The sequence below is a fragment of the Odocoileus virginianus genome, chromosome 4 (genome assembly GCF_023699985.2).
Source record: "Odocoileus virginianus isolate 20LAN1187 ecotype Illinois chromosome 4, Ovbor_1.2, whole genome shotgun sequence".
Taxonomy (NCBI): Eukaryota; Metazoa; Chordata; class Mammalia; order Artiodactyla; family Cervidae; genus Odocoileus; species Odocoileus virginianus.
In genome coordinates this window covers 73,858,315-73,878,094 of record NC_069677.1, presented here as the reverse complement: position 1 = coordinate 73,878,094, position 19,780 = coordinate 73,858,315, and the positions used below count along the sequence as shown (strand labels likewise).

Below are 19,780 nucleotides of genomic sequence, written 5' to 3'. Positions count from 1 at the left end.
CAGCTCTATGGGGGGTAAGATGGACCTCTGCCTGGGAAGCAGGGGGCCTTGCTGCAAAACTATGATGCGATGTGAGGCTCAGGACATTGCATGTCCCTAAATCTTAGCATTTTTGGTAGGGGTTGGGGGTAGGAGACCAAGGATGTTGAGGAAGAGAGGCAGCCTGCTATGGCAGGCTTGGGGTCACCAGACTTGGCTGTACCTCTAACAGGCTGGGCGAACTCACCAAGCTATTTCCCCTTTCTGACCTCAGCTACCTTATCAGTAAAAATAATAGCAATAATAATGAGATGACTGTTCCAGGTCTGTTGATTGGGGTTTTTTTTTCATTGCTATATTTTGCAAAATTCTCATAACATAAAGCTTGTCATTATTGACATTTAGCACACTCACAATTAGCACATTATTGACATTTAGCACATTCACAATGTTGTGCTACCATCACCACTATCAAGTTCCAGGACATTTTCATCATCCCCAAAAGAAATCCTGCATTCATTAAGCAGTCACTCCACCTTAACCCCATCGCCCTTATCTCTGGCAACCACTAATCTGCTTTCCGTCTCTGTCTCTATGGATTTGCCTATTCTGAATATTTCATATAAATGGAACCATGAAATTATTTGGCCTTTTGTGACTGACTTCTTTCATTTAGCATGATGTTTTCAAGGTTCATTCATGTATCAATACTTCATTCTTTTGTATAGTTAAGTAGTATTTCATTGTAGAGATATACTACTTTTACCCATTCATCATTTGTCAGTTATGGTCAAATTTGGGTTGTTTCCACCTTTGGACTGCTGTAAAGAGCCAAACATTTACAATAGAACTGTGAGAAATAAATGTCTGTTGTTTAATTCACCTCATCTATGGTATTTTGTTACAACAGCCTGAGCAGACCAAGACATATAGTAATCTCCATGTAACTTATTATAGAACCACCAACCACTTTTCCACAGTGGCTGCATCATTTTTCATTCTTACCACCAATGTTTGAGGGTTCCCTTTGCTCCTCACCCTCACCAAACTATATCCTGATGCAGGGAGGGAATTTAGTAGTAAAATCTTTTCTTCTAACACAATCTTTCTTGGAAACCTACCGTGAGAAAACAGATCAAAGAGAAACTGCTGTGGTTGGAAGTGATAGCACATCTGAGGAACCCCCTAGGGTTGAAAGAAACACGATTCAATTTGAAACCCGTTTGCTACTGGGTTTGTTATATCCTTCCTGGCTCAGAATCTGAATACCCCATCTTGATCCCCTCCCAAGGTCCAGCCCGGTCTCTGGAGGTTTGGCTCATCGAGGACTCTCCCCATCTCTATTCTACACTTTAAGAAAGGCCTGAAATGATGGTCCTCTTCATCTTGGGGTATGGGGCCCACCAATGAAGAATTAGCCAGTTCTTTTTCTTTTTGGCCATGCACAATGGCATGTGGAATCCTAGTTCCCCAACCAGGGATCGAACCCCCTGCATTGGAAGCAAGGAGTCTTAACCACTAGACTGCCAAGGAAGTCCCTGCTGGTTCTCGTTAAAATAAAAATTCTGATACCCCACCCTAGACTTAGAGAATGAGAATCTTCAGGGAAGAACACTGGACTTTTGCATTTTTTCCATACTTCCCAGATGATTTTTATGCCCCCAGATTTGAGAACCACTGAACTGGAAGGGATTGAGAGGTGAGGGTTAGGAGGGTAAACACCTAAGGTTAGTAAGGCCACCATCTTATTGAACTGTTGTGAGCTTCTCTTCTGCTCTTTGGGAGAGAAAAGTTGGATTTTGCTTTGGGATCCGAGTGCCAACTGGGGCTTTCCAAAGGTCAAACTGGCACCACCTCCAGCCCGCAGGACTGGGAAGCTCCAAAAGATAAGGATACTCTTGTGACCTCAGGAACTGCACACAATGTTCCAGCATTTCCAAGTGGTGCTTTTTTAAATGATGGTTATTATGGTTGCTTTTTTGAAATCTGAAAATACAGCAAATCAGTCATAAAGCAATGACTGTTTACGTGAGTTTTTGTAGCACTAAGCAGGGTCTTCTTTGTGCCGAGAATCAACATTATTTACTGTGGGAATCTTGCCCAGATTTCTGTCAACTTATTTATACGCAGTTTCTCTTCCCAGATTTGTGATTCAGTGAAGTTTTCCCCATCTGGGGCAGGGAGCAAACAAAACTGTCATATGCAGATGCAGCCTAGGGCACTGAGCTTGTAAGAATCATCAAAGACTCCCTACTCTAGTGATACCCCCAGAGCAGTAACCCCCTCTTCAGACTCTGCTGGGATTCATCCAAGAATGAGTAGCTCCCCACCTATTTTGGTTAGTCACTGTTACATAAAAAATCTTGCCAAAACTCAGTGACTTGACACAAAAACTATTTCATTATTAGTTCTCACCAGTCTTTGGAGTGGCTGAGCTCAACTTAGCAGCTGTACTACTTGTGATGTTGGTTGGGGCTGTAGCCACCTGGGGTGTCAACTGGGCTGAAGAGTGAGCTGAAGAATTCAAGCTGGCTCACTCACATGGCTGGGAGCTGATGCTGGCTGCCAGCGGGGAGCTCAACTGGGGCTGTTGGCTGAAATGTCAACACATAGCCTCTTAGTGTGGCTTGGGCTTCCCACAGTATGGCAGCTGGGTTAGAGAGGGAATATCCTACAAGCAAGTATTCCAAGCACTGATTTGACTCTAAGGCCTTAGATAAATTACCTAATCTCTTGGAACCTAGGCTTCTCCATCTATCACATGAAGATAATTTGTCAAAGATAATTTGATAAAGATAATTTATCAAACGAAGATGAATCTTCCCCATCAGATTAACGCAAAGACTAAGTGAGACAGTTTGAGTCAAGCCTTTCACACAATGCTCCACAAACAGGAGCAGGTTATGATCATGACCACACCAACACTTAATCCTGGAGCATCCTTGATAGTACACGATGCATCTCTCCAGACTTTCTCCCTGGCTCATACAAATCGCCAGGCTGCCACCTCTGACTTGAAGAAAAGGAGGATGTTGCCATCTTTAGTGGGTTTCTGTAGGACCAGATGCAGAAACTGTGGACTAGACATCAGAAACTATGACATAACTCCTTGGAAAGTATCTTTTTTTTTTTTTTCCCATGGAGAAGGAAAGGATGGCTTTATTAGTTTGCCAGGCAAAGGGAAACACAGCAGGCTAGCTCCATAAGAACTATCCACTTCCCTGCTCCACACCCCACCCACACCCCATAAATAAGGAGAGGTTATACAGTCAGTTGGGATAAGGGCATGATAAGGATCAAGGCAGCAATAGTGTTTCCTTTGTTTGTTGTTGTTGGTTTTTTTTTGGCTGTGCTGGGTCTTCATTGCTGCAAGTGGGCTTTCTCTAGCTGTGGCAAGCAGGGGCTACTCTTTGTTAAGGTGCACAGGCTTCTCATTTCAGTGGCTTCTCTTGTTGCAGAGCACAGACTCTAGGGAGCAGGCTCAGTAGTTGTGGTTCATGGGCTTAGTTGCTCCATGTCACGTGGGATATTCCCAGACCAGGGATTGAACCCACGTCCCCTGAATTGCAAAGTGGATTCTTAACAACTGGACCACCAAGGAAGTTGTGAAATGTATCTTAAAGGGAAAAAAATATCTTACAAATATTCAAAGATATTTGAATGTTCCTTTAAACAATGTAAATAACATCTTATCAACAGAAACTTATCAACCTAAATGTCTATCAGTAAGAGCTGGGATATGATACATTCATATTCTACTGGATATTTGTTGCTTTTAGGGTATCTAGTATCTGACCACTCTTCTTTTAAAGAAGAAATTTAAAGATAAGAAAGAAGCACCCCTGCTTTCCACTATAGAAGCATAAAGAAGGCAAATAGGCCCACTCCTTTCTCCCTAGAAGACAAGGTACAAGCATGTGAGCTGAGTGGCCAGTGTGTGAGCTCCTGCCTAAGGTTTTGCCCACAAAGACACAAGGACAGTCAGTGGTTTTCAAGACTGACATGTTGGCAGTGGAGCCTAGATTCCAGTGGCATAGTGGTGTCTGGTGGAGCGGAGCTGCCTCAGTGACTTAGACTACTCACCTTGTAACTGTTATGTGCCAGAGAAATAAATTTCCATATTTACTAAGTCACTGTAAATTGAACTTTCTTTGTTATGGTAGCTTAGATTATCCTAATTATGATAATTTTAGACATAGCTACAAATTCTTTTCTACTCCTCCATTTGAGAAGTAGAGACTATGTCCCCTCTTTTGAATTTGAGCAGGCTTGTGACCACTTCGATCAATAGACTTTGGTGAAAGTGATTTCCAGGGTTAGGTCACAAAAGGCTGTGCAGCTTCCTCCCTGCTTGCTAGAATACCAGCTCCTGGAGCACTGAACCACCCTGCAAGAAGTCAGACTACCCAGAGGCCACCAACCTGTGAGGAAGGCCAAGTCATATCGAGAGAGCTTGTATAGGCACTCTGATCAAGAGTCCCTGCCCAGCCCAGAGTTCAATTCATGGCAGCCCAGTCTCCAAACATGTGCATGAAATAGCCTCCAGATGATTCTATCACTCCACCCCCACCCCAGCCTTTCATATCACTCTTAGTGTGAATTTTCCCAGCCAAGATCCCAGACATTGTGCATCATCCCTGCTGTGCCCTGTTAGAATTCCTGACCCACAGAATTTATGAGTATATTAAAATGATGAATGTTTTTCTACTAAGTCTTTTGGATTGTTACACAAAAGTAGCTAATGGAACTCTAAACTGACATAGCATAGATTCCATGGGCTATCCAATACTTTTCAAAAAATTTCCTTTTTTGCTAAATAACCTAACCACAGTTTATCTCTATTGTTGCTATCAACAGTCTTGGCTGGTAGATATACAATGAAATACTATGCAACCCTTAAACTGAGGTAGCTCTATATTAACCATCACAGAAAGAGACTCACAATGTAGTTTTAGGAGAAAATGGCAGATTCAAAAATAGGAGGTTCAACATGGTTATATTTTTATAAAAAAAAATTATTATTTTTGCATAGTGTAAATTCTAAGATGCTATGTATCAAAATTACATGGTCTCTTAAGTATTGATTACCTACTTTTTCTATATGAACTTATTACAATTACATGTATAAATTTTTAATTAAAAATATTTTTAAAAAATAAAGCCAGAAAGAAAAAATTAAGCCAGGGTTATAGATTCAGAAATTTAAGAGTGCCTGGAATATTTCACCACTTCTGGAGATTTTGCACATTCACTAATGAGAAACCTTGAAGCACTATCTTTGGGTAGTGGTAGCCCCATTAGGCTGCATAGTAGCTACTAATAATCCCTCCCCTTACTACAAACATATGCTATTCCTCACATCAAGAAGTATGGTTTATTTCCCCTTTCATTATATCTAGGCTGTCCCTGTGACTGCTTTGGTCGATGGAATGCAGTATAAGATGTTCAAGGGCTTCTGATTTCAAGTCCTAGGAGATTTGGTAGCTTCCGTTTCCTTCTGCTTACATGTGTGTTCTTGGGGTGTTCACTCTCAGAATCCAGTCAAAGCAATATGGAAAGTTCACATGGAGGAGAACCAAGACTTTCCCATAGGCAGCCTTAGATTAGCTCCTATCCAACAGCCAGCACCAACTGCCAGCCATGGGAATAAGTCATCTGAGAGTCCAGCTCAAAAAAACAAACAAACAAACAGAGATTCCAGCTCAATTGAGCCCTAGTGGCTGCAGATCCAACAGACATCGTGGGGTACAGAAGAACCATCCAGCTGAGCCCTGTTAACCCACAGACTCATGAGAGATACTAACAGGATGGTTGCTTTAAACCACTGAGTTTGGGGTAATGTGGTAGCCAGCCTCTAAGATGGTTCCACTGATCCCTGCCTCCTAATATTTATACCTTGTATAGTAGCTTTGCACACGGTACCAAGGCTGGTCTGTCTGACCAGTAGAATAGACCAGAAGTGAGGCACAGTATGTTACTTGTAAGATTAGATGATAAAATGCCTCATGGCTCTATCTTGGCCACTCTCTTCATATTCTGAGCAGCCCCTGGGAGAGAAGTCCACATATGAGGACCAATTTGTCCCCAGCTTGCCCAGGACTTTCCTGGTTTTAGAACTTTCCTGGTTTTAGAATGAATGGGCAAACCAAGATGATTTGTCACCCTATGTGACCAGCTAAGTGGTAAGAGACTTCTTACCACTAAAGTGAGACTTCAGGACAACAGTGAACAAAAACAAGGCCTCTTACCAACAGCCACATGAGGGAACCACCTGGGAAGCAAATCCCCCAGGCCCAGTCAAGCCTTGGGAAGACTGCAGCCCCAGCCAACTGCCCAACTGCAACCTCATGAAAGACGCTGATCCAGAGCCACCCAGGTAAGGTGACCCCTAGAAATTATGAGACAATAAATATTGTTATTTAAAGCTGATCAATGTGGGGTAGTTTGTTAAACAGCAATATGCAGGTGGTCTGTTGCCTCCTAATAGATCAGGGAACACTAACAGATCATGATCTCCACCTATTTTAAACAACTGATGGTCTGTCTGTTTGGAGATCTTTTCCTTTCCTGAAAATGAACCTGAGGGAATGCTGCTTCTAGAGTTCCTGAAAAACAGTGTCCCACAGGGCCCCTGGTTGCTGCAGCTTGAGCTCATTCCAACTCTAATTATTTTCCAAGCCTTAACAATGAATCTCTTGGGCTCACAAAGCCCTCCTGCCTCTCCATTTCTAAATGCTCTCTGAGGCTGTCCTGATTTCCCTGAAGGCCTGAGGCATTTACCTAGGCTGCTTAAATCCCCTTCTCTGCTAGAAAGTATCCCTTGATCTCTGAACGTGGATATCTGTATGCAGAGAGCAGTGCACACAGTGCATGGCCTGTAGGGCATGCAGATATTCTGGGGGAACCTGAGGGGTCTTAACCTAAAATCTCTTCCAACCAGGCACTAAGGTATCGGAGATTTCACCTTTCAGGTGTGATTAATTCATTTGAGAGGACAAACTATCCACCAGCACCTTCTTCTGAATGAGTTTACTGAAGACATTCTGCTCTACCCAAGGTAGCATAAGAGTAGTGGGCACTTGATCCAGAGGAGCACAAAAGGCAGGTGGGGTCTCGAAGAGTTGACCTTGGTCCACCTTCTAATGTATTAGACTGACTCTCTGTACAGTTGGGCTGCAGGGCTGCACATGTGCAGAGCACCCAGCATACTAGCAGCAGGTTACTGTGTACACCCAGAGACTCAGAGACACATTGCCAAGTATCAATGTGCTGAGCTATTAGTTCCCCAGGGCTGCCGTAGCAAAGTGCCACAAGCTGAGTGGCTGAAAGCAGTAGAAGCGTAGTCTCTCATAGTCCTGGAGGCTGGGTGTCCAAAATTAAGGTGTCAGCAAGGTTGGTTCCTTCTGAGGTCTCTGATGGAATCTGTTCCAAGCCTCTCCCCTAGATTCTGGTGGTTTGTTTTCAGTCTTTGGTGTTGCTTGTCTTGTTGATACATCACCCCAATCTTTGCCTTGATGTTCAGATGGCACTCTCACTTTGTGTCTGTCTCTGTGTCCAGATTTCTCATCCTAATGACCTCGTCTTAACTTCATCATCTGCAAAGACCTTATTTCCAAATAAGGTCACATTCATAGGCATGAGGTGCTAGGACTTCAACATCTTCAGGAGGGACACACTCCAACCCCTAACACCAAGCCATTAGGGAAACAGTTAATATCCATAAAATGCTAGGCACTTGCCATGATAGTCATTTCTTATACATTATTTCTAATCCTCACAAAGATTTCCCAATTTTATAGACCAGAAACTGGATATCAGAAAGATTACAGGGCTTGTCTTAACTTACACAGCTAGAAGTACCGGCTCTGGAATTAGATAGCTTGGCTTTACCACTTAGCTGGGAGGTCTTGGGTAAGTTACTTAAATTTTCTGTGCCTTAGTTTCCTCATTTGTAAAATGGAGATAACAACAACTATACCTCTATTCATTTAGGGTTGTTGCAAGCATTTTAAAATATGCCCAGAGCCTGGTACATAGTAGTTACTGAATTCATAGTAGCTGTTATTTTAATTGTAGAATCAAGTGAAATAAGATGGAAGGTGAAAAACAAAAACCTTATGATTTCACTCATATTTGGAATCTAAACAACACAAGGCAATAATAGACTCATAGACACAGAGAACAAATTAGTGGTTACCAGAGGGGAAGGTGGTTGGGGACAGGAGTGAAATAAGTGGTGGTGTTCTTTGTCAGTCCCTCAGCCTGTCCGACTATTCGCAACCCCATGGATTGCAGCACGCCAGGCTTCCTGGTCCTTCACCATCTCCCAGAGTTTGTTCAGACTCGTGTCCATTGAGTTGGTGATGCCATTCAACCATCTCATCTTCTGTTGCCTTCTCCTCCTCCTGCCTTCAATCAACATTTGTTGACAATTAAAAGGATGATTTAAAAAAAAAGTGAAAAAATTCAAGCTTCATGATGTGTATTTGTAGTTACTAAATGTGAAATCACTTGTACTTTGGCCTCTTCTCTCCAGTCTCCTGGTTATACGGTTCTTGCTCATGCTAAACTATTTGTGACTTCTAAATGGAGGGAGCAAAATAGCCACCACAAGTGCCCATCTGCTTAGAGCTCCTGTGATGCCACTCCAGGACCTCTTTATTACCCACCATCCACTTAGTCTTCTGACCTGGCAAGGCACACTCCCTCTCAGATTTGGTTTCTTCTCTGAAATGTAGATAATAACACAAGTTAGATTGTCTTGAGTGTTAGATAACAACACGTATAAACTGTCAGGCAGTAATCAAATTAAGAACTCTATAAGTTAGTTCCCTTCTCCTTCTTTAAGTTGTACGTGTGTTTATTTTTAATTTTGTAAAAAGGCCTGAAAATAATTAACAAGATTAAAGACTTTTTAAATTTGCTGAACCAGTTTGGTTATCTGTTGCTATCTGACAAAGCAGTGGCTTAAAACAATAACCTTATTATCCTATCACACAATTGTCACAAAAGTCAGGAATTTGAGCAAATCTCAGGAAGTTGTACTGCTCCATATGGCATTAAATGAAGCCAGTCTGTGGTATTTATCTGGTGACTTGGCTGGTCAGGAGGGTTAAGACAGCTTCCTTATTCACAAGTAAGGCCTTGGCTTGGCTCAGTTGGACTACTGGCCAGGACAGAAGTGAATCACAGGAAAAGAACTTATAATATGTAAATGTGTGAAGTTGTAAAATTCCAGAGCAAGTACTGGCAGACCTGGGTGGTATTGCAGTTCAGTCCAGAGCATCACAGTAAAGCAAATACCGTAGGAAAGTGAATCATTGCCAATTTTTTTTGTTGTTGTTGTTTTCCAGTGAATATAAAAGTTATGTTTACACTATACTATAATCTGTTAAGTATGCAATAGCTTTATGTCTTTACTGTTAAAAAATGCTAACCATCATCTGACAACACAGGGTTGCTGCAAACCTTCAATTTGTAAAAATCCCAGTATCAGTAAAGAAGAATACATAAGGTATGCCTATACTGCAAAATACCATGGTACTTTGGAGCCTCTAATGAAAGAAAGATTATTTCTGTTTGGGAGATTCCAAAAAGGCCTGCACATGGACTTTTGAGGGTGTAGGGGAGTTCCCAGATTTGGTTGGGATGGAAGGCATCTTAGAGGAAATGAAAAAGCACCAGCCAAGATGTGAATGTGGGAAGGTAAGGGACCTGTTTATGCAGGGAGTAGATAAATTCAGAAGAAGTCTAGTTACAAGGGTAAGTCAGAATAAGCTGTGTTGTGATGGATTTTTGAATGTTATGGTGAGGGGAGATCTGTTTCACTTGATATGCAGATGGGAAGTCTCACCTGGCCTGAGTGAAAAACAGATGCCCACAGGGGTCAGGCAGGGAAAATAAGTGAGTCAAGTGATCTGGGTATAAAAAATACCTTGGAGGCAGCCACTACTCAACTTTGCCATAGTTATCATTCAGAGATATGAAGCCACTTGGCCAGAAATTTTGATTTTCCAAAAGAAAAGAAAAAGTCTAGATTCTTAAGTAAAACTTGTCACTTTTAGTGTTTACAGCTATTTGAAAACTGTATACAGGTTAAACAAAACTCATCTGTGGGCCAGATGAGGCTGGTGGATGTCTGCTCTCCTTGAATATTTGTAGGGGCAGAGTGGGTGGAGGGAAGACAGGGGAAGGCCCCACCAGAGGACTAAGCTTCTTTGGTTCTCTTTCTATTTGAAAGAATTCATCTCCATTGTGTTTGAATGTGTTCTTATTTTTGGCCTTTTAGAATCCTCTCTACACTAGGGCTGGTTTTCCAGGGAACTTTGGATTGGGTGAGACAGCTGGTTCCCACCTTTCACGACTTTTCACTTTTTAGTCTTATATAACCCATCTTCTTTCTTCCTTTTTTTTTAAAGTCTGTTTTTAAAAAAAGAAATAATTAATTTACTTATTTTGGCTGCATCAGGTCTTTTGTTGTGGAGCTTGGGCTTCTCTTTAGTTGTGGTGTGTGGGCTTAGTTGTCCTGAGGCGTGTGGAATCCTACATTCCCAACCAAATATCAAACCTGCATCCTTTGCACTGGAAGGTAGATTCTTAACCACTGGACAACCAGGAAAGCTCCCCTGTCCTCTTTCTTTCTTCCTTTTTTAGGTAAGAAGTAGATTTGGTTAGAGACAAACACACTCTACAGACAGAATGTGGGCCATCTCAGAGGGTGAGAGAGGCCCCCATCCTCTTTCAATGGTTCGTTGTTTTGTCCCAGGAATGAAGCCTCATGTAAGCATTCTTGTGTGTGTGTGTGTGTGTGTGTGTGTGTGTGTGTGTGTGTGAGTTCTTCCATCTGAAGAATTCAGAATTAACAACAGACCTGGGCTGAGCTTTCTGAACTTGGCAGGAGCTGACCCTTATGGAAAGAGAATGCTTTGTCTGCTGTAGAACTGAGGTAGGCCACTGACTAAACTCGTAACTGTTCAGTTAGTAATCAGTCTTTAGACTGATTGATTATATAACTTATATTCAATCTTTGGGTTGATTACCTTTGATGCCAAGATTATCAGCAAACCTTTGTAGAGGAAACTGTTCTACTTTATTATGTCTGCATTGGGATGACAGATAACATAGTGAAAGAAATATTTTGAGCTAGAGCTAGAAAAAAAGAAGTGATTTATTAGTTGGGTGACCTTGGTCCACTCACTTTTCCTCTCTGCATTTCAGTCCCCTCATCAATCATGTTCTAACCACAAGTGTTCACCTTCCTGGTGTATTGTGAGGATTCAGTGAGATGGTGAATGCAGAAGTGCCTGACACCCAGCTATGCTGGATCAGAGAGGAATAAAGGAAAGTATCAGAGCTAAGGAGATATGGATTTAAATTTAATTTAAATTGACTTCACTACTTTTCTTATGATTTGATGTTTGTGTTCATGACAAAGTGATTATCCCCCAAATCTGGTTACCATCCATCACCATACACTTGACCTCCGCTATTTCAGACAGCCTTTAGAACTATAGATGGAGGTTCATAACATTGCATAGGTGGTGGTGATCAAAACTATAACCAAGAAAAAGAAATGCAAAAAGGCAAGAAGGATGTCTGAGGAGGCCTTATAAATAGCTGAAAAAAGAAGAGAGGCTAAAGGCAAAGGAAGGATATACCCATCTTTATGCAGAGTTTCAGAGAATAGCAAGGAGAGATAAGAAAGCCTTTTTAAGTGAACACTGAAAAGAAATAGAGGGAAACAATAGAATGGGAAGGACTAGAGATCTCTTCAAGAATATTAGGGATATCAAGGGAATATTTCATGCAAATATAGGCACAATAAAGGATAGAAACGGTATGGACCTAACAGAAGTAGAAGATATTAAGAAGAGGTGGCAAGAATACACAGAGCAACTATAAAAAAAGATCTTCATAACCAAGATAACCACAAGGGTGTGATCACTCACCTAGAGCCAGACATCCTGGAGTGCAAAGTGAAGAGGGCCTTAGGAAGCATCACTATGAACAAAGCTGGTGGAGGTGATGGAATTTCAGCTGAGCTATTTCAAATCCTAAAAGATGATGCTGTGAAAGTGCTGCATTCAGTATGCCAGCAAATTTGGAAAACTCAGCAGTGGCCACAGAACTGGAAAAGGTCAGTTTTCATTCCAATCCCAAAGAAAGGCAATGCCAAAGACTGTTTAAACTACTGCACTATTGGACTCATTTCACATGCTAGCAGAGTAATGCTCAAAAGCCTTCAAGCTAGGCTTCAACAGCATGTGAACTGAGAATTTCCAGATGTATAGGCTGGACTTTAAAAGGCAGAGGAACCAGAGATCAAATTGCCAACATCTGTTGGATCAAAGAAAAAGTTAGAGAATCCCAGAAAAACATCTCCTTCATTGACTATGCTAAAGCCTTTGACTGTGTAGATCAAAACGAACTGTGGAAAATTCTTCAAGAGATGGGAATACCAGACCACCTGACCTGTCTCCTGAGAGATCTGTATGCAGGTCAAGAAGCAATAGTTAGAACCAGACATGTAACAATGGACTGGTTCAAAATTGGGAAAGAAGTATGTCAAGGCTGTATATTGTCACTCTGTTTATTTAACTTTTATGCAGAGTACATAATGTGAAATGTTGGGCTGGATGAAGCACAAACTGTAATCAAGATTGCCCGGAGAAATATCAATAACCTCAGATACGGTGACGACACCACCCTTGTAGCAGAAAGGGAAGAACTAAAGAGTCTCTTGATGAAGGTGAAAGAGGAGAGTGAAAAAAACTGGCTTAACTCTACATTAAAAAAATTAAGATCACAGCATCCGGTCCCATCACCTCATGGCAAATAGAGGGAGAAACAATGGAAACAGTGAGAGACTTTATATTTCGGGACTCCAAAATCACTTCAGATAGTGACTCCAGCCATGAAATTAAAAGATGCTTGCTCCTTGGAAGAAAAGCAATGGCAAACATAGACAGCATATTAAAAAGCAGAAACATTACTTTGCTAACAAAGGTCTATATAGTCAAAACTAGGGTTTTTCCAGTATGTATGGTTATGAGAGGGGACAATAAAAAAAGCCGAGCTCCAAGAAATTGATGCTTTCAAACTGTGGTGCTGGAGAAGACTCCTGAGACTCCCTTGGACTGCAAGGAGATCAAACCAGTCTATCCTAAAGGAAATCAATCCTGAATATTCATTGGAAGGACTGATGCTGAGCTGAAACTTCAGTACTTTGGCCACCTGATGCAAAGAACTGACTCATTAGAAAAGACCCTGATGCTGGGAAAGATGGAAGGCAAAAGGAGAAGTGGGCAGCAGAAGATGAGAGGGTAAAATACATCACCAACTCAATGGACATGAATCTGAACAAACTCCCGGAGATAGTGAAGGACAAGGAAGCCTGGCGTGCTGCAGCCCATAGGGTCACAGAGAGTCAGACACAACTTAGCGACTTAGCAACAACAAAGGAATCTCATCTACAAGACTCCCCCTTCAATCCCCTCCAAGGTCCTTTCCACCCTGACTGCCTTAATGAACCTTGTCACCAGCAGTCACCTAAGGATAGTATCACAGGCAGAACAGAGAAGAGGGCAGAAAAACAATTTCCTTGGAATTCACACCCATTCAGGACAGATGAGTTAATCACCTCCTAACAGCTTAATGCAGACCTCATCAATCTTAAACAGTTTTGACAGCTGGAGTAATTAAGATTGTGTCAGGATTCTTGTTGTTTTTGGAAAGATTATAAATCCTCTTATTTTGAAAGGGCCAGGTGAAAGGTTTTCAAATCCTGTTAAGAATTTTAGCCTGAGAAATCCTGAGAGCAATGAGGAATCATTGAATGGTTTTAAACAGGGGAAAATAAACTGATCTTATTTTTTGATCCAGAAAAAAAAAAAAAAAACCTGGTTTGGAGGGCAGCGTTTAGTGATTAATTGGATGGAGGGTGAGTACTCTAGCCTGACCTTAGGGCTCTGCCCAAGGGCAGCTGGGTGGGTTGGATGTGAAGCAGAAAAGGAACGGACTGATCACAAAGTAGTTCTCTCTTGGACCAGGTTAGCCAGGCATGCCTGAAGGCAGGCTCATGCCTTAGATCAGATCTCATGCCCTAAAGCCCTGACTGGCTGACTATTTGGTCACAGAGCGAGGGCCCCATAGGCCAGGTCAACTTGTGGAATCAGAGGGTTCTAGGAAGCCACAGCTGGCCCAGAAGACTGGGGACATTGAGGAAGGCCCTGAGCCCGTGGGCTTTCCTGGTGACTCAGAGGGTAAAGCATCTGCCTGAAATGCAGGAGACCTGGGTTCAATCCCTGGGCCAGGAAGATCCCCTGGGGAAGAAAATGGCAAGCCACTACAGTATTCTTGCCTGGAAAAGTCCACCGATGGAGGAGCCTGGTAGGCTACAGTCCATGGGATCCCAAAGTGTCATGCACGACTGAGCAACTTCACTTCTGAGTCCATGAAGCCTTAGTGACCCAGAGATTGTTAATCCCCTCCTTCCTACAAAGGGACCAGGACTACTCCATCTTCAGGGACTGTTTGAGCTGGAGGTCATCAAGTCCCTGGAGCTAACTCTTCAACTTGAAGATTCTGACTGATTCTGTACTTAGAAAGCACCACCTCAGATGTAGCCCCGGAAAGAAAATCCCCTGGTCCCTGCTGTTCCAAAGATCTATAGCTAGCCAGTGACAATACCAAGGTGATTAGCACAAGCTGGGATCAGTGGTTTAAGAGAGATGCAAAGACTTAGGCAACTTGGGAAAGGCAGAGTTTAATTCCCCTGGGCACCTGGGGAGGTGGAGAAGTGATGAGGGCCCTAAAACACAGATTGACTTCCACAGGTAGACAGGAGAGGGCAGAGTCTTCTCAAAAGAGGCAATAACTGATGAAAAGATCCAAAGAGGGGAAATTCAGGACATGTGGAGACAGGAAAGCTATACAGTGGCAAGATTCTTTCCAGAGGCAAGGATATGCCACTGTTTGTGAAACCATTCACCTCAGCTTGGGACTTGAACCCAGCCAAAACCCACAGTGTTCCAACTGAGAATACACACCTGATTTCTGGATCTAATGAAGCTCAAGTTCTTAATATCTCATAGCAGAAAGAATTCAGTGAGAGACAAAGTGATAGGTAAGAAGCAGAGTTATTTAGAGAGAAACACACTCTCTAAACTAGCCCCACAGAGGGCTACTGTGGCCTCAAAATGTGGTGTGGTTAGCTTTTATGGGCTGGGTAGTTTCACAAGCTAATGAGTGGGAGGGTTATTCCAACTATTTGGAGGAAGGGGCAGAGATTTCCAGAATTTGGGACACTGCCCATTATTTGATCTTTGATGGTGCCTGTGGGCATGTCACTTAGCTTGGTGATGTGTTACAATGAGCATATATTGAGGTTCAAGGTAACGGAAGTTGACTTGTCCACCATCTTGGACCCATTTCGTTTTAATCAGTTTATATTGTGTTCTCAGGCTATGTCATTCCTTCAAAGGTTTTGCCCTGCCACCTTCCCTCCTGTTTCATTTTTACTGCTCAGACTCACAAGATTCTGAGGATCTGGGGCAACAATCCAGCCTTGGCCTCAAAATCATCTTCAGCATCAGTGCATAAGATAGAAATTTCCTATTACATCATCTGGGAAAAATTCTAGGGTGCACATTCTGAACTCGCCCTGTCCCTACCTCCAAAAGCAACTTTGCAGAGCATTTGCATTTTTTGTATTAAACTCATCTCTCTCTGCCTTACTTTCATATCTGTATTTTTCCTTTTGCTTTCTTTCTATTTAAGCCTTTAGATGAGGAATTTAGGTGTGTGAACATAAACTTATAAAACACTAAACCATACTTTCAAAACCATTCCAGTTTCTACCAAGTCTTCAGAAGGGCTGTGAGTCTCATGAGTGGAGACAGGGCAAGGGTCCAGGAGAGGACCCTAAATGAATGGCAGGAAAGAACAAGATTGGGCAGGGGACTCTGGGGACAGTGCCTGCAGTGAACTAGGACTGAACACAGGAAGTCCCCAGGGAACCTTTGAAGGTTATCGAGCACACGGAATCTGCTTCCACTGAAGCTGGTCAGGCAAGACCAGATTTCAGGTCATTTTCATCCAAATGTCACATTCAAAGTTAAAAGGAGATATTCAGGCTGCACATTTCCCACACCTCCTGGGAAACAAGGTTCCCTTTAGTGTAACATCCTGGGGAATGTGAGGATCCAGGGGCCTGGGAATTAAGTTGGGATATAGTGATAAGCAGTCTTGGAGCTACTGCAGATTTGTTGCAGTTTCATGGAGCAGGGCAGGGGTAGGTTGGGATCGAAGCTTCTTTGTCATGGATGTGGGGACAGGGGAGACAGAAAGGCATAGCATCACTAAGAAGCTTTATTAATTTTGCCACTTTGCTCAGTACATGCAAGCAGTTATTCTTCACTTAGCTGTGTTTAGCGGCAGCTTTAATACAAAACCTTTCATTGTATCTTATTGATTTATATAATTCTACAATTGTTTACATGACACGCTTTTTGTTCTTTCAGGGCCAAGACCCACAGGAGGAGATTTGCCAGTGACAAGGGTGAAAGCTCCCAGAAGCCCCACAAAACTTTTCTAGTTTCTACCCCTCTGGCATATCTCAGGCCAGACATCCCACTGCGTGGAGAGGTCTCCTGGAGGATAGGCCTGGGGATGGAGCGGGGTGGGGTGCAGGCCTCAGAATCATACCATCTGAGATGAACTCCAGAAGGCTGGACTAATGCCATCAAAATGCTTTCTTCCTCTGTGGGGTCTAATCAATGATTACCTGAGGCTAAGCCAGGCCCCTCCCTCAAACCCCAGATGGGGGAGAGTTTAACTTCTTGCTGACCTACTCAGCAAGTCCAGTTTTATTTGGGCTGAGAGGGAGTGTGCCTTGCTAGCTCAAAAGACTGAGTGGATGGCAGGCAGTACTGAGGTCCTCAGGGGTCATCACAGGAGCTCTAAGCAGATGGGCACTCATGGGGGCTATTTTGCTCCATTTCAAAGTCACAGACAGTTTAGCATGAGCAAGAACTATATAAGCAGGAGACTGGAGAGAAGAGGCCAAAGTTAAACCTTTTACCACAGATTGGGACTTGAACCCACCTGGCTGGGGCTCAAACCCAGCCAAAACCCACAGTACCTGGCTTCAGGACCTAATGAAACTCAGGTTCTTGATGTCTCATTGCAGAAAGAATTCATTGAGAGACAAAGTGATAAGTAAGAAGTGGATTTATTCACATTCAGAGAGAAACACCCTCCACAGACAGAGTGTGCACCATCTCAGAGGGTGAATGTGACTGCAAAATATGGCATGGTTAGTCTTTATATAACCTGGGTAATTTCATATGTTATTGAGTGGGAGGATTATTCCAACTATTTTGGGGAGGGGCAGAGATGTCCAGGATTTGGGCCATTGCCCACTCCTTGGTCTTTTAACAGTGCCTTGTAACTGTCATGGCACCTCTGGGTGTGTCATTTCACTTGCTGATTGAGGATCAAGGTCTAGTCTTGTCTGCCATCTTGGTCCCACAACATAACCGGTTTATGTTGTGTCCTTGGGCTATGTCATTCTTTCGAAAGCTGTGCCCTGCCCCTTTCCCTCCTGTTACAAAAGTACTAAGTGATTTCTTATTTAGTAACTACAAATACACATCATGAAACTTTAATTTTTTCACTGGTTTTTTTTTCCATTTATTTTATTTTATTTTTTTTTCACTGTTTTTTAAATTATCTTTTTAATTGTCAACAAATGTTTAGTGATTGTTTACTACGGGGCTAGTGCCAGTCAACAGGTGCTGAACACCCAATTATGAGCAGCAGGGTCAGAGAGAACAGATAAAGGAACAGTCACCAAAACCACTCATGTAACTATAAATCATATTCTATGCCTTAGTACATGAGTGCTATTAACAATAATAATAATTTGGACTTTGCTGGTAGTCCACTGGTTAAGACTCCACCTGCCAATGCAGGGAACAAAGGTTTGATCCCTGGTGCAGGAAGATTCCACATGCCGTGGGGCAACTACACCTGCGTGATGCAACCACTGAACCTGTGCTCTAGAGCTCCTGCTCTGCAACAGAAGTCACTGCAGTGAGAAGCCCTCACATGACAACTGGAGAAAACCTGCACACAGCAATGAAGCCAAAAAACTAATAAAAATAATATTAACTGAGATGATTGTCAGACACTGAGCCAGGTGGTCTTCAAGTCCATGAGTCCTCACAGCTCAGCAGGGCAGGTGTGTTTATCATCCTTGCTTGTAAAGTAAGATTAAAAACAACAACAACAACAAAAACCCTCAGATGCAGAGATGATAAGTGACTTGCTAGGAAGAGGCAGAGTTTTGATTTGAATCAAGGTCTAGAAAACAGATACTTGACTGTGAATTAAAGAGCATGGTGCTTGGGAGAATGTAAAAATTTGCCTTCAGCATGAGAAGCTCTCTCTATGCTCCCTACACCCTCACTCTTTCCTGCTTGTTAGTCCAAGTAGGAAGAAATACTATTGACCTACTGACCTGGTAACCAAGACTGGGCTGGCTCAGATTCAGAAGCACACAATGCCAGACAATTTCCCATCTACCTGTTAGGTCATGAAGTAGGATTAGGACTAGAGCTAGGGTGAGGGATAGGATAATGGTACCTTCCCAATATAATTATATCCCTTGCATTCTGTGATGAAAATGATTTGGGTCAGAAGGTTTTGGTTGTGCTGGGGTCATCTGACTAGCTCCCAGAGAGGACACCCAGGATAGTTTTATCTTGATGAGTTTACCATAGAGCTGAACCTGTTTCATAGTCAAGTCTGAGATTTGTCTGCCTAAAGAAGACTAACTCCCAGCAATTCAACTCATAGGAGGCTGAAGTATATAATCAGATACCCAAGTATTCATTAACAGTTGGTGTTAGTCCTTCAATAACTGGATGGCTCCTCCCTCAACCAGAGCACCCTTTTCCCGATATCAACAATCCCAGGGAGACATATCAGTCATCAGCAGGCTGGTTCATGAGTTAAGAAAGTATTTCATCCAAGGCAGGGTGGGCTTTGGCAAGTCATCTCCATCTCACAGCAGGGCACTGTGTGAGCTCCAATTTCATGTTGCTCTTTCCTGGACAGTTATAGGTAATAAATGCCAACTTCTAGCCTCCTGGCTTTATCCTACTTCTTTTTCCTTCCTCTTTCTGTTTGCCAGCCTCATTCTTTATCTTTGTTTCATGCATTCTCCACAGAATACAATAAGATTGCTGATATTCAATTATCATCACATTCCAGTCCTTCTCCTGAAATCAGTCACCTTGATGACTGGGTTGGTTGCTCCCAAGCTCTTCAATCATTTACAGAATTTTTTTTGTTTATTCTCAGATATGTTAGGCTGAACCATACGAAACTGCTATTTTGCAGGTAAAAAAGTCAGATGGAGGCAACTTCATGTGGTTCATCAAAGAGCAGATGGGATCCACTAGGGGTGGGCTTACTAAGTCCAACTCTCTTTTGCAAGCCTTGTGGTAGGTGGGGGTGGGGGAATGGAAGGGGAAGGGTCATGCATGGCAGCCCTTTACCTCTTTCTGGCAACAGGCTCTTCTGGGCAGCCGCTGGTATCTGGGACCTCATTCCTCTTGCTGTCCATTCATCTTTCAACTAGAACCTTAAAGTCAAGGATGACCTAACAAGGGTCTTGAGGTTGAGGAAGAAGGTCAAATTCTTTGCTACACATGACTGACTATACGTGCTAAAGCCAACAAAGAATAATGTTAAGGAACATTTAGATAGTCCATGGTTTGTGCAATCCCCTGTTAAT

General features: G+C 42.6%; 1 long non-coding RNA gene across 1 annotated transcript; it reads left to right on the top strand.

Annotated features, from left to right (window-relative positions):
* Positions 1–6,287: 6,287 nt before the first annotated feature.
* On the top strand, positions 6,288–18,116 carry LOC139034681 (uncharacterized). The gene is made up of 3 exons (XR_011487171.1): positions 6,288–6,355; positions 17,168–17,266; positions 17,952–18,116. It is a non-coding gene; the product is annotated as an uncharacterized lncRNA (long non-coding RNA).
* The last annotated feature ends 1,664 nt before the right edge of the window (positions 18,117–19,780 follow it).